This window comes from Narcine bancroftii, chromosome 3 (assembly GCF_036971445.1).
Source record: "Narcine bancroftii isolate sNarBan1 chromosome 3, sNarBan1.hap1, whole genome shotgun sequence".
Classification (NCBI taxonomy): domain Eukaryota; kingdom Metazoa; phylum Chordata; class Chondrichthyes; order Torpediniformes; family Narcinidae; genus Narcine; species Narcine bancroftii.
In genome coordinates, this window is record NC_091471.1 from 199,492,608 (window position 1) to 199,513,817 (window position 21,210).

Below are 21,210 nucleotides of genomic sequence, written 5' to 3' on the forward strand. Positions count from 1 at the left end.
GGGATTGGTCAATTTTTGTGCAAAGTTCATTCCTAATTTTGCTACAGTGGCAGAACCACTAAGGAAACTAACCAGGAAAGGTATACCATTTCATTTTGGATCTGAGCAGAAGAAAGCGTTCACAGCGCTGAAGCAAAACCTGACAGATGCAAAAACTCTTGGATATTACGATCCGGCGGCATCAACCAAAGTCATAGCGGATGCCAGCCCGGTTGGTTTAGGAGCCGTGTTGGTCCAGATGCATGACGGAGGACCAAGAATCATTGCCTATGCCAGCAGATCGTTATCAGATGTGGAAAGAAGATACTCTCAGACAGAGAAAGAAGCACTCGGACTTGTATGGGCCTGTGAGAGGTTCCATGCATATTTATACGGCATTGAATTTGAACTCATCACAGATCATAAGCCATTAGAGGTGATCTATGCACCTAGATCCAAACCATGTGCCAGAATAGAGAGATGGGTACTCAGACTACAACCCTACAAATATAAAGTAATCCACATTGCAGGGAAAGCAAACATTGCTGATCCGCTGTCCAGATTGGTGAAGGATGGATGTCCACATTCCAAGTCAGAATTGGGAACAGAAACAGAGAGCTTTGTACGCTTCGTAGCTATTCAGGCGACACCGAAAGCTGTGACTACGAAGGAAGTCGAGAAAGAATCCGAACATGATCCAAAATTCATGGAAGTAAGAGAATGCATACAGAGTGGACAATGGGACAAGTGTACTCACAAGGCTTACATTCCCATTAGAGACGAACTTTGTTGCATCGGACAGTGTGTATTAAGAGGTTGCAGATTGGTGATACCGCAAAGATTGAGACCGAAGATTGTATCCTTAGCGCATGAAGGACACCTAGGCATTGTTGGTACCAAGCAAAACCTCAGAACCAAGGTATGGTGGCCAGGTTGTGATAAAGATGCAGAGAAATTTGTTAAAACTTGTCACGGATGTCAAATCACAAGTAGGAGTAATCCGCCAGAACCGATCCGGAGTACGCAACTCCCGACAGGACCATGGATCGACGTAGCTGTTGATTTTCTTGGACCTTTACCGACGGGTGAATCAATTATGGTAGTGATAGATTACTACAGCAGATACTATGAGTACGTGGTGTTGAAGTCCACAACCACTGAAAAAACAATACAAGCGTTAGCAGAGATATTCGCAAGATATGGATTACCTGTTACATTATACTCTGACAATGGTCCACAATTCATTTCAGAGACATTTGCGGAATACATGTGGACCACAGGTATCCACCATCATAAAGTAACTCCGAAATGGCCGCAAGCCAATGGAGAAGTAGAGAGACAAAATCAGTCCATTGAAAAACGATTGAGGATTGCACACGCAGAAGGACAAAATTGGCGAGAAGCATTGCCATCCTATGTGGCTGTCTATCAAGCAACGCCTCATGCAACCACTGGAAAAAGTCCTGCAGAAGCATTTTTTGGGAGAAAAATCCGCACAAAAATGCCAGAAATAAAGGAAATCCGAGACGACCAGGAGATGATGGACCACGATGCTGAAAAGAAAGGTGCAGCAAAACTGTACACAGATTCGAAACGTGGAGCCAAGTACTCAGACATCATGCCAGGAGATAATATTCTAGTGAGGCATGAAACTGGTGGTAAGCTAGACACACCTTATTACCAGCAACCCTATACTGTCATATCCAGAAGTGGCAGTATGGTGACAGTCAAGTCTCCAACTGGAGTCCTGTATAAGAGAAATGTATCAGGTGTAAAAAGGTACCAGTCCAGAGATACATCGAGCGAAGAGGTTGAAAGGCCAATACGAGATGCTGAAACTGAGAGACCTGATGATGTTCCAGAGGCAGTTACCAGCACTCCTGATGAAGTGACTAGAGCACCAGAAACACCCGAAGCCGTGGCGAGCAGTATTTCCGACGCTAAGAGTGAACAACCGAGAAGCGACGACAATATCGCAGGTAGGCCGATACGAAACCGGAAAGCGCCCAAATGATATGAAGACTTTGTGCCATAGTTTTAATAAGAACTTTGGGACAGTATTTAATCTTATATCATAAAGTGCATGTATGAGTGCTGTAGGAAGTAAATTTTATGTAGTTGATTTATAGTATTACCATTAGTTACAATGTTTGTAGGTTTCCGAGGGATATTGGTAAGTGAAGGTAAAGTTTATTTCTGATTAAAGGAGGGATGTCATGATAATGAATATGTATGAGATGTACCGGAAGTTACGTGGTATGAGAGAGAGATAAGAGCACAAGCAGGAGAACAAATGAAACTGGAAAATAAAGACCCTGAGAAGTTTACCTGATAAAACTTGTTTAATGTTTTATTAACTTCACATTTCGGGCCACAAATGTGACACTTACGACCTCAATTGGGATGAAAGGATCAGTAGTATCTTGAAAGGAAGTCTGAATTTTGCTGGCACGCGTGGAGGACTGAAGACTTAAAATTTTTAATTAAGTGCTGTATTGGAGAATCCATAACAGGGATACAGGGCACGTAAGAGCTAAAATGTGTGTAATTACTTTGCTAGTCTATGACCTAGGATCCATAGGCTGGACACGACCACCTTGATTCCCGTGCACATGCGCGAGTCTTCAGTTGGTGCATGCTCAGTGGGTTCATGCATTGGAGATCGGTTGGTGTGAGAGTGAAGCATCTTGATGATATTGAATTTGCTTCCTTAACTCGTGCACATGCGTCAACCAAACTCCAATAAGCGAGCCCATTGTGCATATGCCAACCAAAGACTCTTATGCACACAGGAGTCAAGACCTACGGACCCTGGGACACCAACGAACAAAGCAATTATGCACATTTTGACTTTTACACGCCCTGTATCCTTGTTACAGTTTGCCAAATACAACATAAACCATGTCAATTTTATAATTTTTCTTATATATTGTAAAGCACAGAATTTAGAGGTTTTTTAAAATATCTTTTTGATTCTTAAGGATACAACGTTGGTTGCTTGTGTACTATTGTGTGAGAACTCCTTTAAGAATTGCACCATATGACCAACTGCTCTCACTGAATATATTGCAACATTAATTAAGCCACAATGTGTTGCTAAGATTCTGGAAGATAGGTAATGAGTGCAGGGGAAAGTGGGCACCAGTAAAGTTAGATGGGGGAAAAAAATGGGAAATGGGTGTTTAAAGAAAATGGGTTAGGGTAGAGAATGTGGATTTTGAAAGAATGGTAGAGAGAGTGCGAGAGGTAGGTTGTGGCCTCACAAAAAAAATCCTCTCATACAAATAAAATGACCTCATCTGCAGAAGGAGAGAGGCATGTTCTTGCACATGTAAATGCATGCTACAGCTATAGATGTGCACATGCGCAGTGTGTGTAGTCAGAGTGCAATAAAGAAGACGTCTTCATCAATCATTACATTCCGCAAGCTAGCTAAGGAGAAAGAAATACAGAGAGTAGAACATGCTCGTAACTACCATGTTGACTTCAGGTGGGCATACTGCCTGACCAATGTGGTGTCTGATATGGTTTGAGTTGTATGTGGACACATTCATATTGGTTGCTATTTGCATCCAAACAATGTTCACCAAGAAACTGTTTTATGGCCTCAAAACAAAATGCTGAAGGAGCTCAGGGAATAGAAGGAAATAGACAGTCAATGTTATGGGTTGAAACCCTGCTTCAAAATTCATTCCATTTCTTTCCATGAATGTTACCTTACCCACTGAATCTAGAGCAGTTTGCGTTCCAGAATCTGCGCACTCTTTTTTCATAGTTTATGACCATTTTAATTAAGAACCTGCAAACCTGCAACCTCTTTTTAGGTCCCACAGTGGGGATCCCAGCTCCCAGTACTATTGGGTTTTGCATCTGTTAACAAACAAATATCTTTACAGGTTTTTCCAGGCTATAATACAAGTTCAGAGAGTGAAATTTTCACAGCACTGGAGTTTGAGAGATTACCCACAAATAATCATGTGTATGTAGGATCTGCGTTGACTTATCAGGTGAGAAACACTTAGCAGAGAGACTTGCAGAGCCATTGTTTACATTGTATTCCAGTGGTAATTATTACAATGTAAGCGATTGGATACTGGCCAGTGAAATTGACATTTGTAACAGAAATATAGACAACAGACTCGCCAAGGCAAATAGCGCCTTTGGAAGACTACACCAAAGAGTCTGGAAAAACAACCAACTGAAAAACCACAGATTAGCGTATGCAGAGCTGTTGTCATACCCACACTCCTGTTCGGCTCCAAATCATGGGTCCTCTACCGACATCACCTACGGCTCCTAGAACGCTTCCATCAGTGTTGTCTCCGCTCCATCCTCAACATTCATTGGAGCGACTTCATCACCAACATCGAAGTACTCGAGATGGCAGAGGCCGACAGCATTGAATCCACGCTGCCGAAGATCCAACTGCGCTGGGTAGGTCACGTCTCCAGAATGGAGGACCATCACCTTCCCAAGATTGTGTTATATGGCGAGCTCTCCACTGGCCACCGAGACAGAGGTGCACCAAAGAAGAGGTACAAGGACTGCCTAAAGAAATCTCTTGGTGCCTGCCACATTGACCACCACCAGTGGGCTGATATCGCCTCAAACCGCGTATCTTGGTGCCTCACAGCTCGGTGGGCAGCAACCTCCTTTGAAGAAGACCGCAGAGCCCACCTCACTGACAAAAGACAAAGGAGGAAAAACCCAACCCCAACCAACCAATTTTCCCTTGCAACCACGTCTGCCTGTCCCACATCGGACTTGTCAGCCACAAACGAGCCTGCAGCTGACGTGGACATTACCCTTCCATAAATCTTCGACCGCGAAGCCAAGCCAAAGAAGATTGCTCTCTTGAACTCACCCTCAACCTAGACCTTCTAACAAAAGTTTCTTCATTCACCTTGAGTAATGCAGTTAGACTCATTTAAACATACTTCCTAACATTGATTTTATAAGATTAAAGATAGAGACAAAAATTTACTAGAAAAAATATGCTGCCAAGGTAACTTGCTGACTTTGAAGTCACATATTCCTCTGTTCAGCATAACCAGCCTTCAGCACTCATAAGGCAAAATTTTTATGTATTTATCCTTCTGACATAAATACATCAGGTTTAGAGCTAACATCATGAGTTTGGGCAACGAAGTCAGTCAAATCCCTTAGTATTTGGTATATTGGATGATTGCTATGACCACACAACTAAAAATCCAACTTACAGAATCACATGATGAAACTGAATTCATCAGGAAGACACCCATCTTCCTAAACTTTGCTAGCAATGTAAAGGTTAGCTTCGCAACAGAAGGCACATCATTCACACCTCGGCATGAAGCTTGTACATCTTGATCACCAGGCTCTTCCATCTGCCAACCTCTCAATCAACAGACAAATTAGATTAAAAACAAATTTTACTTTCTTTGAAATACAAAATTATACATTTTTTGTAACACAAGTGGTACATTACAATGGATCAAACAGAATAATGCATTTTTTATATTGATGTAGGTATTCTTAGGGGCCTTAATATTTCAGGCATGATGCAAATACTGTACTTTCATCACCTCAACCAATGAGACAGGAAAGGAACCTCCATCTGCACACAGTTTGAAGTATCATGTGCAAGTTAATCATGAAATTGACTCATCAATTTGTCAGCAAAGGTTTTTCCAATGAAATTGTTCATTTTAATCCAATATCAAATTGCCATATGAATTCAGTTTTTCCTCAAGTCTTCTTGCAAATCTCCAATCTCATTCTCTTAATTCAAGAAAAGAATTACTTTGTTAAAGGCTCAGTGAGCTAAGTGATGGTTTATTTCCGGTGTCAGGAATTCTGAACAGAGCAACAAAAATAAAAATTTTGATGGGTGTCAACCTCTGACCTGAAATGCAACATCCCTTCCAACCAAAATGAGGTTGGAGTACTGGGTAAATAGAAAAATACAAAAGTGAATCCAGAAGTGAACATAAAGGCTTTTAGATTGGTACATTTGACACCAACAAGGATGGCATGGTTGGTGTAGCAGTTAGCGTAACACCTTTACAGCTCTAATCCCACGCTGTCTGTAAGGAATTTGTATATTTCCCTGTGTCTTTGTGGGTTTCCTCCCACCATTCAAAATGTACAGACATTGTAGATCAATTGGGTGTAATTGACTGAAAGGGCTTGTTACTATGCTGTATGTCTAAAAAAAAATGTTGATGGGCAGGTGGGTGGCCAGCCAATTGAAGTGCTCCCTACACCCCAACTGCTGCATGCCTCTGGCAGCTAGACACAATAACAGACATGTTCAGGGGCACTCTGACTGTCTGTGCCTCCAGTGGTGAGGGACTTTTCCCCATGAAAAAAACTCACCTTGCTCACGGATTCATTAGTGGTTACTTAATCTTTGCTACCAGATCTAATAAATGGCATCACCAGTTCACCAAAGTATGCATTATCATTGCCAATAACTTCAGGTATCCAAAACAATAGAAGCTGAATTCAACACTGTCAATGGTTACTCAGTGTGCCAACTGTTTGTACCGCCTTGATTACACTGCATACTGGCTGAAAATAACAATTAATAGCAATAATCTCAGCAGACAAATCTTCAAAAATCTCCATCTTTGCCGGCCGCTGCTTTCACACACCTTATTATCTCAATTCATTTCCCATAATCAACCCACTGTTGTTGTCACCTTCTGCTTTCATTCACTGCCCAGTTCATCCAGGAGTATACACATGCTAAGTTTTGCAGGTATAGCCTAACCAATCAACTAATTTCTGAAATCCTGCTTACAAGATACAAGTATCTTCATTATATCAAATTTAACAGTATATGGATTCTCATCAAAATCCAAAAAGTAAAATATGATAATGCAGGGAGTTAATCAGTAATCAATGGTCACTTCAGAATGCAGCTTTTAAAAAAAAAGTCATTACAATTCTCTGCATTCAACAGTATCTACGTCTTCCCATTCCCTTGCCATGACAGGTCTGCTCATTGCCTTACGCACTGCCAGACTGAGATCACCTTCAAAATGGAGGAACAATATGTCATATTTGACCTGTCAACCCTCCAAGCAGATGGCATTAACATCAACCTCCAGTTTCCGTTAGCCTCCCCACACCCATCTATCCCCATATCTCCTCTAGCTGTCTCTCTTTCCCATCACCTTCCCCCACCCCCTATTCCTTTCTCTTCCTCCTATTCATGTCCAATTAACTCCTTCTTCCTGTTGGTCTGTGCTCCTCCCCCTGCCCTTTCTTTCCTTCTCCCCAGCTTTCTAATTCAGCTACCTGCCTGCTTTGTACTCTGACCTTGAAGGGCTCAGGCCAGAAATGTCAGTAATATATCTTTACTTCCTTTGGACATGACAAGGCCCGCTGAGTTCCTCCAGCATTTCTCTTATGTTTTTTCAACAAATGCAGCATCTGCAGACCTTTGTTTTACTTGATTACAAATGGAATTATCAAAGCAGTCCTCGTCACTCATGATGTCTGACACTCAATCACACTCCAAGTCTTTGATCACAAAGTTCTGGTCCTGGGCACAATCTTCCAGCCCTGGATCATGAGGTCCATGATTCAAACCATAGCCTATCTCCTAATGAGCTCTCAGTCAACTTGCTCCCACAGCCCTTTATTACTGAAGAGAAGATCCTGATCATATAACACCATGTTCCCACCCCACTATCACCAGATAATCTATGCCTCCCCTTGTCCTGAGTCTTTCCTAACCCTTCAATCAGCATTTCACACAATTGCTACTTACCGTTTCACGGATGCCGCAGGTCCTGAATGGGCTGAGGAACTTGATCATTCTCTGACACAACTATACATATATTATAATTTTTTTCTCCTGCAATTATTGTTTTTCTCATGTGCTGTTAGGAATTATGGGCTTCATATACTTTGGAAACTACAGCAAATTAGGCTTTCATTGAATCCATACATTGTAGCGGCTACTAAGGTAGAGCTACTAAAGAAATACAAACACACGCCAGAGTAGTCAACTCAAGATTGGCTTATTGAAGCCTTACAACTGACTTTTATTCCCTGCCTGACCAGGTTCCACAAAACAAGCTGGGACTTTGTTAAGGGATGGCTGCTGGTCCATGGGACCAGTAGGTTTAAATTGATACTTATTAACTTCCTGCGTTTTTCAGCAGGGGACCCAGCTGAACAATATGCCGGGCGCGGCCGCCACTGCCGCCGCCGGGTCACGCCTGGGCGCGCCTGCCGCCGCCGGGTCACGCCTGGGCGCGCCTGGCGCCGCCGGGTCACGCCTGCCGCCGCCGGGTCACGCCTGCCGCCGCCGGGTCACGCCTGCCGCCGCCGGGTCACGCCTGCCGCCGCCGGGTCACGCCTGCCGCCGCCGGGTCACGCCTGCCGCCGCCGGGTCACGCCTGCCGCCGCCGGGTCACGCCTGCCGCCGCCGGGTCACGCCTGCCGCCGCCGGGTCACGCCTGCCGCCGCCGGGTCACGCCTGCCGCCGCCGGGTCACGCCGGGCGCCGCCGGGTCACGCCCGGGCGCCGCCGGGTCACGCCCGGGCGCGGCTGCCGCCGCCGGGTCACGCCCGGGCGCCGCCATACCCCTGGCGAATGCAAGTCCGGGTGCTGCAGTGATGGTGGTGGTTCACATTACCGTGCTGAGCACCCACTTGACCCACTACATAGCCACTACAACATTGTACTAATGCATGTGTAAATGAACATAATTAATTAATTAATTCAATTATCCTTTCTCAATTCCAAAATGTCTATTTTTTTTTGTTGGGATCACAGAGAAGACACAGGATTTTTCAGCATCTGCCAATATGGTGATAATGGGTACATGAAGGTTATCGGCCCTCAGAAAGAAAGAAAAATCTTCAGCTGTCGGAATCCTGAGAGAAAATAGAAGTTGGAGGGACTCAGCAGTGTTCATGGAGAGAGATAGTCTGTCATTATTTCAGGTCAGGACTTTTATCTTTAATCATTGATTCACCATTTCTCTCCATGGATATTGCCTAACATATTGTGTTCCTCTATTTTGTCTTGGTTATCAGCCTTTATTTGACAATATACACCATTATCACGGTGCCCATTGTGACAAGGCCATAATGTATATTTTTCAAGTACTTGTAAACAGTCTAAAACACCCATTAAAAACCCTAAAATTGTTTCCAAATAATGAACAAAAAAAACTAGAACCTAAATATGCCCTAAGAACATACAAGTCATGCAATATGGAAAAACTAAATTGGGAAAGCCTTGGTACCAAGTACAATTCTTCTCCATTACGTGACAAACTAAGTGGTAAATCTTGATAGCAATTCGATGTGCTCTTTTAGTGCATTGCTCAACTTTTGAAAAACAGCAGTAAACGGTGACTCACAATCACATCCAGGAGCTGAAATCATTGAGTTCAGGTGAAGATATTTCTACTATTTCACCAATATATTTTCACAAAATTTGGGGCATTGCTGAAACCTTCTGAATGTCTCTGTAATGAGCTTTATATCACCAGTAACTACTTGCATCACAGGTGGCTACTGGTATCTTATATTTAGCTGTAAATATTCCTGAATTATTTCCACCCCCCAGAATCAGCTGCAGTAATTTATTAAGGGTGAAATCTTACATTTTCCCTTTTGAACACATGATTGGGAGTAGATAATAAAAGAAAGATTAATCACTGGGACTATAACACAACCTCTACCTTCATCTATTATTCAATTCACTCATTTACTATGTCTTCATACGAGTGCAAGGAATTCTGTATGCCTGCAGCATTGTGCCCAGACAGATGCCTGGATCTATAAAGTTTCATATTAACATCCATTTACATCCCCACAGGCAGACATTAAGCTAGTACCAGAGTTGGGATATGGAATATCCCAAATCAACAATGGTGTCTTCATTCAGGCCAGCTTAAAGAAGGAACACCCAGACTACCATTAGCATGTCTGCTGTGACACTATTATCCTAAGCTGAAGCCATAGATGAAGCAAGAGATCAGCAAATTAGATTTGTTGCATGCAGGCAAGGCAACTCTGAAACATTCAGAAACTGTACAACTTCCATAAGAACATTGCAACTGCAAAAAAAAAGGTAATTTTAAACAGATACTCAGCAGCTGTGACAGGGCTTGTATGCCATCACATTCTATCAGGTGAAACAAGGTGGTATTGTTCACAATTATAAAATATCGAGCGGTCAAGCTCAATGCCTTCTAGGTTTCCTTCGAGTAGGGGAAAAAAATTATGCATCCCCATGAACTCCCTCAGCCTCCAGTACCTCTCTGCTCCTAGCTTCTGTTCAGGAGGTTGAATCCTCAAAAAGCATCGAGCCCAGTTGGACTCTCCAGCTGCATCCTTAAATCTTAGAACAAATGGCTGACGTTTTAGTGAACAATTTAAACCTTTCACTGCTATAGTCTGAAGTCCTCACCCGATTCAAAAAGATATCCATTGTACTACTGGTGGCCAAGAAAAGCCTCAATGACTATTGGCCGGTGATGAAGTGCTTCAAAGGTAAAAGGTTGTTATGGAGCAGAAAAGCTCCTGTCTTAGAAAGGACCTGGGTGTAGTTCAATTTCCTATAGTCACAAAAGGTCAACAATGATGCCATCTTGCTGGTCCTCCATTCTACATTAGATTTCCTTGACCACAAGAACACACACACCAGGCAACTCCAACCTAACTATAGCTTGGTGTTTAATGCCATCATACCAGCAAAACATGAACAAACACAAAGGATCTGTGACTCTGTCCCCTCTGCCACTGGCCACTCAATGTCTTCATCAGCCAATCCCAATCAGTGAAAATTGGCAATATCCTACTTCTCATTGACCAGCAACAGACACATCAAAGCTGCATGCTTAACCCCGTGAACCTTTCCCCACTGCCGACACCCCAACTGTGGAATCTCACCTAGGCCCTGGCTGCCTGCCCATCCAAGCTCCCGACACCCTGAATTTGGCCTTACCACCCAGTCCCAGCTGGCAGCCTGCCTATCTGAGCTCCCGACTCCTCGAACAATGCAGGTACTGATTCGGGTCAAAAGTAGTATGTGTTTAATAGTGGACCCCTAAATTTTACCCTAAAAATTGATCCACAAAATTCATCTATTAAGCACACATATACTGTGTACTTTTAGATTATTGAAACTAATACAAATTAGCAGTTTAATACATACATGAATAACTATTATGTGCATGTAACTCTTAATATTTATATAATTTTTTGTAACAAAATGCACAAAAAATGTGCATGTAATATTTTTTCATGTCTTGCAACTCTCAAACACCTGAAGTTTATTGTATGTGGCTCTTACGTTAAGCAAGTTTGGCCACCCCCTGGCCAACAGTATATCTGTTTCACCAATGGGGATGACATTTTTGCATTACTTTCTGGCCGAAACTAATCCATTAGGAAATTGGACCAGGCATTTTTTTGTCAGGATTTGTCCTGAATCCAACTTTATTTCCATTTCATATTTTGCACATATGCTGAAGTGATTGATGTGTGCAGGGATGGGTTTACAATTCACAGACAAACAAGGAATATGTCACACTGAAAGACCAATACATAAACTCAAGGATGCTGTGACTTGTGACTGATGATCACAGTCAGGGTGTGAGACCTAACTGAGTAGATCCATAATGTGCAATTACCCTACAATTAGGTTTTTATTTATTCTTCCATGTCTCACTTTCCCCTTCCTACCTCTTCCATTGTTCACATCATTACCCATTGGTCTCTTTCTCTTCTCTTCCAAATTTTCCCCTATATTTTCCCCCAGTTCTGACTACAATGGAGAGAGATTGTTCACTGCATACTTCCCAGTGAATAAGATGGTAGTAGTGATCTCAGGCAACTAAAAACACACGTCTGCTTTAACTCACTGGTGTCACTGGGTGGCAGGGGGAAATGGCAGACCGCACAGGGAAAAATGAATCACATGTTTTAGTCTGCACGTGCTACAAAGTCAATGCATCCGCCACATCCCCAGTGAGCGCCGCAACCCTCCCTCCACCCTGTTCGGCACTGCCACCACCATCTCCCCAGCACTGCTGCTGCCACCCCCCTCTCCCCCACCCCTCCTTAAGCCACCCCAGTCTTGAGGAACACACACCTGTTTCTTCTATGCTCGGCACACTCGGTCCATGGTGGGGGGTGTGGGAGGGAAGTGACACCATGAGTTGCCACACTGGGTGACACGAACCCGAGTGATGCCACTGCTTTAACTCAAATGGGAGAAAACCATTCTTAAAGGTGAAGATATCCAGTTTAGTGATTTTTTTTTGAGTGACTGCAATTAATGCTCAAGAATGGGTGGTATAGCATCTTCTTCTTGCACTTGACTTTATCCATGCAGCTGCCTCTCCTGTTCACATCACTTAAGAATTAACTGATTATTGACACCTGCACAAATGTAGTGGAACACAGTACTGTGGGCAAGTCCTCACTGGGCTCGGCAGGCTGGCCCTCCTTCTGCACCTGTAGCCCCTCCCCAGAAGATCCCCTAATAAAGGCTGAAAGTCCTAGTCTCTTTCTTCATATCTGTCTTGGACTAAGCCAGCAGCATGTAGAAGCATGTCTGGGTTTACTGATCAATAAAGCCTTCGACTCTTGCTTAGTGTCTGAGTGGTCATTGATCGCGCCACAATTTATTGATCAGAATTTTAAAGTGCCATGGACGAGGCAATCAGACTGGAGAAGCTGGAGCTTGATCCAAAGGAACTAGAGGCCTCTGTAAAATTTGATAGGTCGCTACACTGTTTGAAGGTCTACCTGAGGCACCACAAAATCTCAGCCAATGGTGATCTGTACAACCTGCTCTTTGCAGATATGGGCCACTGAGCAAACCAAGTAATTCACAAATGCACTGGATATGAAGAGGCAATGGCTCTACTCTGACAGTAGTACGGAACCTCGAGGAATACAATGTATGCACGCTTCCAGCTTGGCTCCTGATGCCAGGATCTGGGTGAGTTGGTGGATGATTTTGTGAGGCCATGCAGGAGCTGGGACAAGACTGCAGGTGCTGGGATGTGACCACAATAGCCTACTAGGAGAAGCTCATCCATGATGGGCTAGTCACTGGATTCTGCTCCCCTCAAATACGGTAATGACTCAGAGAAAGGCGATCAGTCCCTACAGAAGTGGTGCAAATGGCCCAAGCGATGGAGACTGTCCAAAAGAATGTGGAGGCCTACTCAGAGGGCCATGTGGCCACCAGGTGGGGAGAATGGGGGGAACCATCTTGGGATCCCTGACGGTCACTGCCACCTCCAAGCACACGAGGTGCAACTACCGAGGCCAAAGCAAACACCCGCAAAAGTACTGTCCGGCTCATAGTGTGAACTGCTTAAACTACCGGAGGAAAGGATACTGCCTGTTCTAAGCCCCACTATCAGTGCCGCGTGCGGACCGAGACCTGCGTCTCCATCTTGGGCCGAACCTCTTCCGCTGTCATTTCCTGTTGCCGAGAACCAAACTTCAAGGGTGCAACAGCATAGAGGGATGTCACATCCGGCTTCACTTCCGGACTCCACTGCGTGCGATTCACGGGGGTGGCCATCTTCATGATCTCCCAGGCAGCCACCTTGGTGGTAGCCAACCCAACAAAAGCAGCAGTGATTCAGACAATGAGCTGACATTGGCTTCCATCATGCTGGACCTGAGTAGTCCACACCAGCTGTGGCAATCGATGATGGACAGAGGTAAATGGCCACACCACTGGCTGCCTGTTTAACAAGGGAAGCACCAAGAGCTTCATACACCCGACACGGCCAAACATTATTCCCTGACTGTATCCCCAGCCAAGTGTAAAGTAGTACTAGCCTCCAAATCCCTGTGGAAATCCATGGGAGATGCACCATGACCCAACAATGGGGAGCACAAAATACAAGAACTTCAGACTGCTGGTGATGCCCCAACCCTGTGCAACCATCATATTGGGGTTGGATTTCCAGTGCCTGCATAAGGGTGTGCTGATGCAGTTTGATGGGCCCAACCCCCACCCACCCCCCCCCACCCCTACCAGTCAGTTCTGGGAGGACCCTCCTCTGAAGAGGCCCAATCACACACCCAAATGCCAGGTCAGGCTCCCAACTTGCCAACTGGCCACCCTTCGGGTCCCTCCGCTTCCACTGTTCCAAAACCTCACCCTGGATTGCAAAATTGTGGCCACTAGGAGCAGGTGACACAGGCCAGAGGATAAAGAATTCATTAAGATGGAGGTGGAGCAGCTGCTGTTGGAGGGCATAATAGAACTGAGTAGAAGTGCCTGGAGGGCACAAGTGGTGGTGAAGAGTGGGAAAAAGTACTGAATGGTGATAGACAACAGTCAGACCATCAACCCATTCACTTCACTGGACACCAACCCTTTGCCTTGCATAGCTGATATGATGAACAAGATCATCAAGTATAGTCTTCTTTTTTTAATCAATTTTTTATTTTTCACACCATAAATCACATTAACCATGATACACACTTTTTCCTTTTCACACATATACAGTGCCATTTTCTCCCCCCCCCCCCTCCTCCCATCCCACCCTCCCTACCTCCCCCCTCCCGTCCATTTAAGGTACAAAATCTAGGATACATTAAACCAGTCAGACAATGTTGTCATTCAATAAAAATACACCAGAAATTCCACTGAGTCCATTCTTTTCATTTCCTTTTCCTTCCGTTAACTTAGGTAGTGATTGTCCCTGGTAGGTTTTCGCTATTGTGTTTCATGTAAGGCTCCCATATTTGTTTGAATATTTCAATATTATTTCTTAAACTATATGTTATTTTTTCTAATGGAATACATTTATTCATTTCTATATACCATTGTTGTATTTTTAAATTATCTTCCAATTTCCAGGTTGACGCAATACATTTTTTGCTATGGCTAGAGCTATCTTAACAAATCTTTTTTGTGCATCCTCCAAATCAATTCCAAATTCTTTGTTTTTTGTTACTTAGGAGGAAGATCTCTGGATTCTTTGGTATATTGTTTTCTGTTATTTTATTTAATATCTGATTTAGATCTTCCCAAAATTTTTCTACTTTCTCACATGTCCAGATTGCATGAATTGTTGTTCCCATTTTTTTTTTTATATAATTACATCGAAAACATCTATCAGATACTGTTGAATCCCATTTATTTAACTTTTGTGTAATGTATAGCCTGTGTATCCAGTTATATTGTATCATACGTAACCTCGTATTTATTGTATTTCTCATCGTTCCAGAGCACAACTTCTCCCATGTTTCCTTTTTTATCTTTATATTTAAATCTTGTTCCCATTTTTGTTTAGTTTTACCATTTGTTTCCTCATTCTCCTTTTCTTGCAGTTTAATATACATATTTGTTATAAAGCTTTTGATTATCATTGTATCTGTAATCACATATTCAAAGTTACTTCCCTCTGGCAAACTCAAACTGCTTCCTAATTTATCCTTCAAGTAGGATCTCAATTGGTAATATGCCAGCGCTGTATCTTGAGTTATATTGTATTTATCTTTCATTTGTTCAAAGGATAATAATCTATTTCCTGAAAAACAATTTTCTATTCTTTTAATCCCTTTTTTCTCCCATTCTCTAAAGGAAAGGTTATCTATTGTAAAAGGGAGTAACTTGTTTTGCGTCAATATTAGTTTTGGTAATTGATAATTTGTTTTATTTTTTTCTACATGAATCTTCTTCCAAATATTGAGTAGATGATGTAATACTGGAGAACTTCTATGTTGTACCAATTTTTCATCCCATTTATATAATATGTGTTCAGGTATCTTTTCCCCTATTTTATCTAATTCTAATCTGGTCCAATCTGGCTTTTCCCTTGTTTGATAAAAATCTGATAGGTATCTTAATTGTGCGGCTCTATAATAATTTTTAAAGTTTGGCAGTTGTAAGCCTCCTTGTTTATACCATTCTGTTAATTTATCTAGTGCTATCCTCGGTTTCCCCCCTTTCCATAAAAATTTCCTTATTATTTTCTTTAACTCCTTGAAGAATTTCTCTGTCAGTTGTATTGGCAATGCTTGAAATAGGTATAATATCCTTGGAAAAATGTTCATTTTAATACAGTTTATCCTTCCTATTAGTGTTAGTGGTAAATCTTTCCAATGCTCAAAATGGTCCTGTAATTTTTTCATTAGTGGATAATAATTGAGTTTATATAGTTGGCCGAGATTTTTATTTATTTGTACACCTAGGTATCTTATTGCTTGCTTTGCCATCTAAATGGTGATTCCTTCTTAAATTTTGAGAAACCCGCATTATTCATAGGTATTGCTTCACTTTTATTTATTCTCCATATTCCTTCAATTTCTTATATAATTCTTTTATTGATAGTTCTGGTTCTGTTAAGTATACTATAACATCATCCGCAAATAAACTGATTTTATATTCCTTGTCTTTTATTTTTATCCCTTTTATATTATTTTCTGTTCTTATCAATTCTGCTAGTGGTTCTATAGCTAACGCAAACAATAAAGGTGATAGTGGGCATCCCTGCCATGTTGACCTGCTTAAGTTAAATTGCTTTGATACAAGTCCATTTACTGTCACTTTCGCTAATGGTCCCTTATATAATGCTTTAATCCAATTAATATACTTCTCCGGTAAACTGAATTTTTGCAATACTTTGAACAAATAATTCCATTTTACTCTGTCAAAGGCCTTCTCTGCGTCTAAAGCAACTGCTACTGTAGGCGCTTTATTCCCTTCTACTGCATGAATTAAGTTAATAAATTTACAAATATTGTCTGTTATGCATCTTTTTTTGATAAATCCAGTTTGGTCTAGATTTACCATTTTCGGTACATACTCTGCTAATCTGTTTGCTAATAGTTTAGCTATTATCTTATAACCTTTGTTAAGTAAAGATATTGATCTATATGACGCTGGTGTGAGTGGATCTTTCCCTTGCTTTAGTATTACTGTAATTATTGCTGTTTTACATGAATCTGGTAAGCTTTGTGTTTTATCAATCTGGTTGATTACTTCCAGGAGGGGCGGAATTAATAAGTCTTTAAATGTTTTATAGAATTCTATTGGGAATCCATCCTCTCCTGGTGTCTTATTATTTGGTAATTTTTTTATTATCTCTTGTATTTCTACTATTCCAAATGGCTGTTAATTTATTTTGTTCCTCTATTTGTAGTTTTGGTAGTTCAATTTTAGTTAGAAATTCATCTATTTTCCCTTCTTTCCCTTCGTTTTCAGTTTGGTATAATTGTTCATAGAATTCTCTAAAGTTTTCCTTAATTTCTTTTGGATTATGTAATTTGTTTGACTTTTTTCCTTGATGCCAATACCATTTTCTTAGCTTGTTCTGTCTTAAGCTGCCATGCTAGGATTTTGTGCATTTTTTCACCTAGTTCATAATATTTCTGTTTTGTCTTCATTATGTTCTTCTCCACCTTATGTTTGTAGTGTTTCATATTTTATTTTTTTTATCCGCCAATTCTCTTCTTTTAGTTGCATCTTCCTTCATTGCTAATTCTTTTTCTATATTTACTATTTCCCTTTCCAACTGCTCTGTTTCCTGATTATAGTCCTTTTTCATCTTGGTTACATAACTTATTATTTGCCCTCAGTATAGATTCTTCTCTACCATAGACCTCGAATCAGCATACCACCAAATTCCAATTTGCCCAAAAGACCAGCCATACACAGCATTCTAAGCCAACAGCCGACTACCATTTCCTGCAGGTCCTATAGAACGAGGCACAAGCTATAGTGGAGAATGTGAGTCACAGGAGGGACTACTTGGCTGGCAGACCATTCACCTTGCTGACAGGCCAGCCGTCACTTTTGTGTTTAACAATAAACAGCAGGGTAAAATCAAAAATGACAAGATCATGAGGTGGGGAATTGAGCTGTCTACCTACAATTATGAGATCTTGTACTGGCCAGGCAAGCTCAATAAGCCACCAATGCCCAGTCTGGGGGCACCAGGAATGGGTGCAAGTAGATCACTTCCATGGCCTCTACAATAGCCTCTGACACCCTGGGAGACAAGGCTCTACCATTTGGTGAGGGCCCATAACTTCCCCTATTCAGTGGAGGAAGTCAGGGAGCTGACTAGCTGGTCTGTGTGGAATGCAAGCCGCAATTGTACAGACCAGAGAGAGCCCAACTCATCAAGGCCACTTGCCCCTTCGAACGTCTCAGCATGAACTTCAAGGGACCCCTCTAGCCCACGAATCAGAACATCTACTTCCTGAGCAACATAGACGAGTACTCACGTTTCCCATTCATCATCCCCTGCCCCAACATGACAACATCCATGGTTATTAAAGCACTCCACACAGTATTCACTGTTAGGGTACCCAGTTATGTTCATAGTGACCAGGGATCCACCTTCATGAGTGAGGAGTTATGGAAATACTTCCTTTCCAGGGGCATAGCTACGAGCAGAACCATCAGCTACAACCCCCGTGGGAACGGGCAGGTGGGGAGGGAGAATGGTATTATCTGGAAGGCAGTCCTTTTGGCCCTCAAGTTGGAAGGGATGATTGTATCCCAGTGGCAAGCGGTCCTTCCAGAAGTGCTCCATGTCACAAGGTCCCTACTTTGCATGGCAACGAATGCAACATCACATGAAAAATTGTTCCCCCTTCCCTAGGAGTTTGGCATCAGGAACCAAGCTGCTGGTCTGGCTAATGACACCGGAGCCAGTGCTTCTCCAGGAGCATGTTAGAATGCACAAGGCAGACTCACTCATTGAGGAAGTGCACCTCCTGCATGCGAACTCCCAGTATGGCAAGGTACCCAGACAGATGGAACAATACAGTGTCCATCCTGGACCTGACACGAGCAGGGGTCCCGACACGGGAGGAGCACCCAATACCCCCAGGCAGTGACCAGTTGGCCCCAGGGATCACCTTGACAATCAAAGTAGAAATTGTTTCATCTTGTATGTGTGAGTTCTTAGACAACACATGGATGAAGGAATAGGTTGTTGTACGATGCCCATGAGGCTGCAAACCTCGAACAGATCTCTCATGCAGCAGTCTCTTCATCTGTGAGAGTCCCCTGTTGGCACCCAAATATAATCAAAGAGGAACTATGGTCCTTGAGACTTTGCTAGTGGCCATTACAGGGATCCCACCTCCATCACAGCCCCGAGTGTCCCCCTCACCAGTGTTACAAATTCCCTGCCCCCTACAGACCTAGTAAACACAGATATTGTTCACCCCTCCAACACACAGACCATTGAATAAGCTACCGTTCCACTGGAGCCAACGATACAGCCAGCAGTACTTTGGAGATCTCAGCGCCGAATAAAACCACCAGAGTGGCCAAACCTATGAACTGCAAGACTTGTGCTGATGGACATTTCCCCACATCGCCCACTGGACTTCATTCAGAAAAGAAGGGGTGAATATGGTGGAACATGGTACTGCAGGCATGTCATCACTGGGCTGGGTAGGCTAGCACGTCTTCTACACCTGTGGCCCCTCCCCATAAGATCCTCAATAAAGGCAGAGAGCCCTAGTCTCCTCCCTCATTCCTGCCTGGACATGAGCCAGCACCACGTAGAGGCACGTCTGGGTCTTCTGATCAATAAACCCTTTGAGTCTTGCTTTGTGTGTTCAAGTGGTCATTGATTGCACCACAATAAGCACTTTAAAAATCAGTGCTGAAACCCTTGTGTATCAAGTGGAACAGAATCATTAATAGGATCACACCTGCAACTAACTCATCGGAAAAAAAAAATACAAAAATACCAAATAGTATACAGGTATTCCCTGACTTGTGAAATATGCGACTTGCGTTCATCCACAAAGATGACCACATTTTAAAAAAAAAATATATGAATCTTATGGTGAGAATAGAGCCTATTTCGGGAAAATAGAACCTCTCATAAGAGTTTGGTAGTGGTGGCCAACCTCACAAGAGCTGGCCTTAGTAGCTGCTGTGTTGAGATATTTCACCACATTTTAACTCCTAGTTTCTCATTTTTTCTGATTCTGTTGCTCAATATTCTGATGGTCAGACAGATTTTGGAGGCTAATAGGATCTGTGGGGTGCGCAGCAACAGAGAATGAGAAAGATTCAAAGATAGAGAATGGAAGGAAATCAATCATTTTACTCTTCAATAAAACAGGTAGGGCAATTCTGACATACATCTATTCCAAGATACGACCAGTCATCTAGAATGGAACACGGACTTGCGTCGGGAAGTACCTGTATTAGATTCCAAGAGTCATATAGACTCTCCCCAGATTCTACCACTCACCGCCGTACATGGCCAATTTATATTGGCCTATTAATTTACCAATCTGAATATCTTTTGATATAGCAGGAATCAAGAATATCCAGATGAAACTCATGTTATTAGTTGAACAGGCAAACTCCACACAGACAATCCCCGAGGTTGGTTTGAACCTGGGTTTCTGCTGTTGAAAGATAGCAGCTCACACACCTGCCCTTTTGAAACACCCAACAGCATTATAGCACAGATGTGACCATGAAATATTTAAGAATTTATGCTATGTCTGTAAGAAGATAGCACAGTGAGCATAGCATTTAGGACAATGCTGTTAAAGCACCAGTGATGAGGGTTTGGATCCAGTGCTGTCTAAAAGGAGTTTTTACATCTCACTGTGTCTAGTTTCCTCCTACCCTTCAAAACGCACTGTGGTTCTGGGCCAATTGGGCGGCTGGGCTCATTGGCCTGAAGGGCCTGTTACCATGCTGTATTTCTAAATGAAAAGCAGAAAAGACTGGATATCAAGCAGGCCAGATAGCATCCATCTGTGTAAAAATAGTGCTAAGATTTCACATCAAAAAAAAGCTTTCATCACTTGGAGATTTGAAAAAATTATTTTTAGCAAATACTTGGCTTAGAATGGAAAATTTTAACTTGAAATGCCAGCAATCAAAAAAGATGCAAATGTAGCTCTTACATTAATATTAGTGCTTAGCGCAACACCTTTATGGCGCCAGTGATTGGGACCTGGGTTCGAATCCCACGTTGTCTGTAAGGAGTTTATACATTCTCCCCATGTCTACATGGGATTTCCCTGAGGGGGCTCCGGTTTCCTCCTACTGTTTGAAACGTACCGGGGTGTAGGTTAATTGGGTGTACACTGGGCCACACAGACTCAAGGGCCAAAATGGCCTTTTACCATGCTGTATGTCTACATTTAAATTTAATTTTAAAATTGTACAAAATTTAAAATTTATACATTTATTAAATCTAATTATGTTAGTCAATAGGCCATTTCAGTTTGACGGCCAAAACTTAAG

At 42.5% G+C, this 21,210-nt stretch overlaps 1 protein-coding gene across 5 annotated transcripts in view; it reads right to left on the reverse strand.

The window, feature by feature from the left end:
- The window catches only part of fstl5 (follistatin-like 5), an 810,780-nt gene that overhangs the window by 650,200 nt on the left and 139,370 nt on the right, over window positions 1–21,210 (reverse strand). Inside the window, exon 1 of one of the 5 annotated variants that reach the window (XM_069926260.1) lies at window positions 7,739–8,219. The exons of the other annotated variants lie outside the window; for them this stretch is intronic. The gene's annotated coding sequence lies outside the window, so the exon portion shown is untranslated. Of the gene's footprint in view, window positions 1–7,738; window positions 8,220–21,210 lie in introns of those variants that run through there. 5 annotated transcript variants of the gene reach the window in all.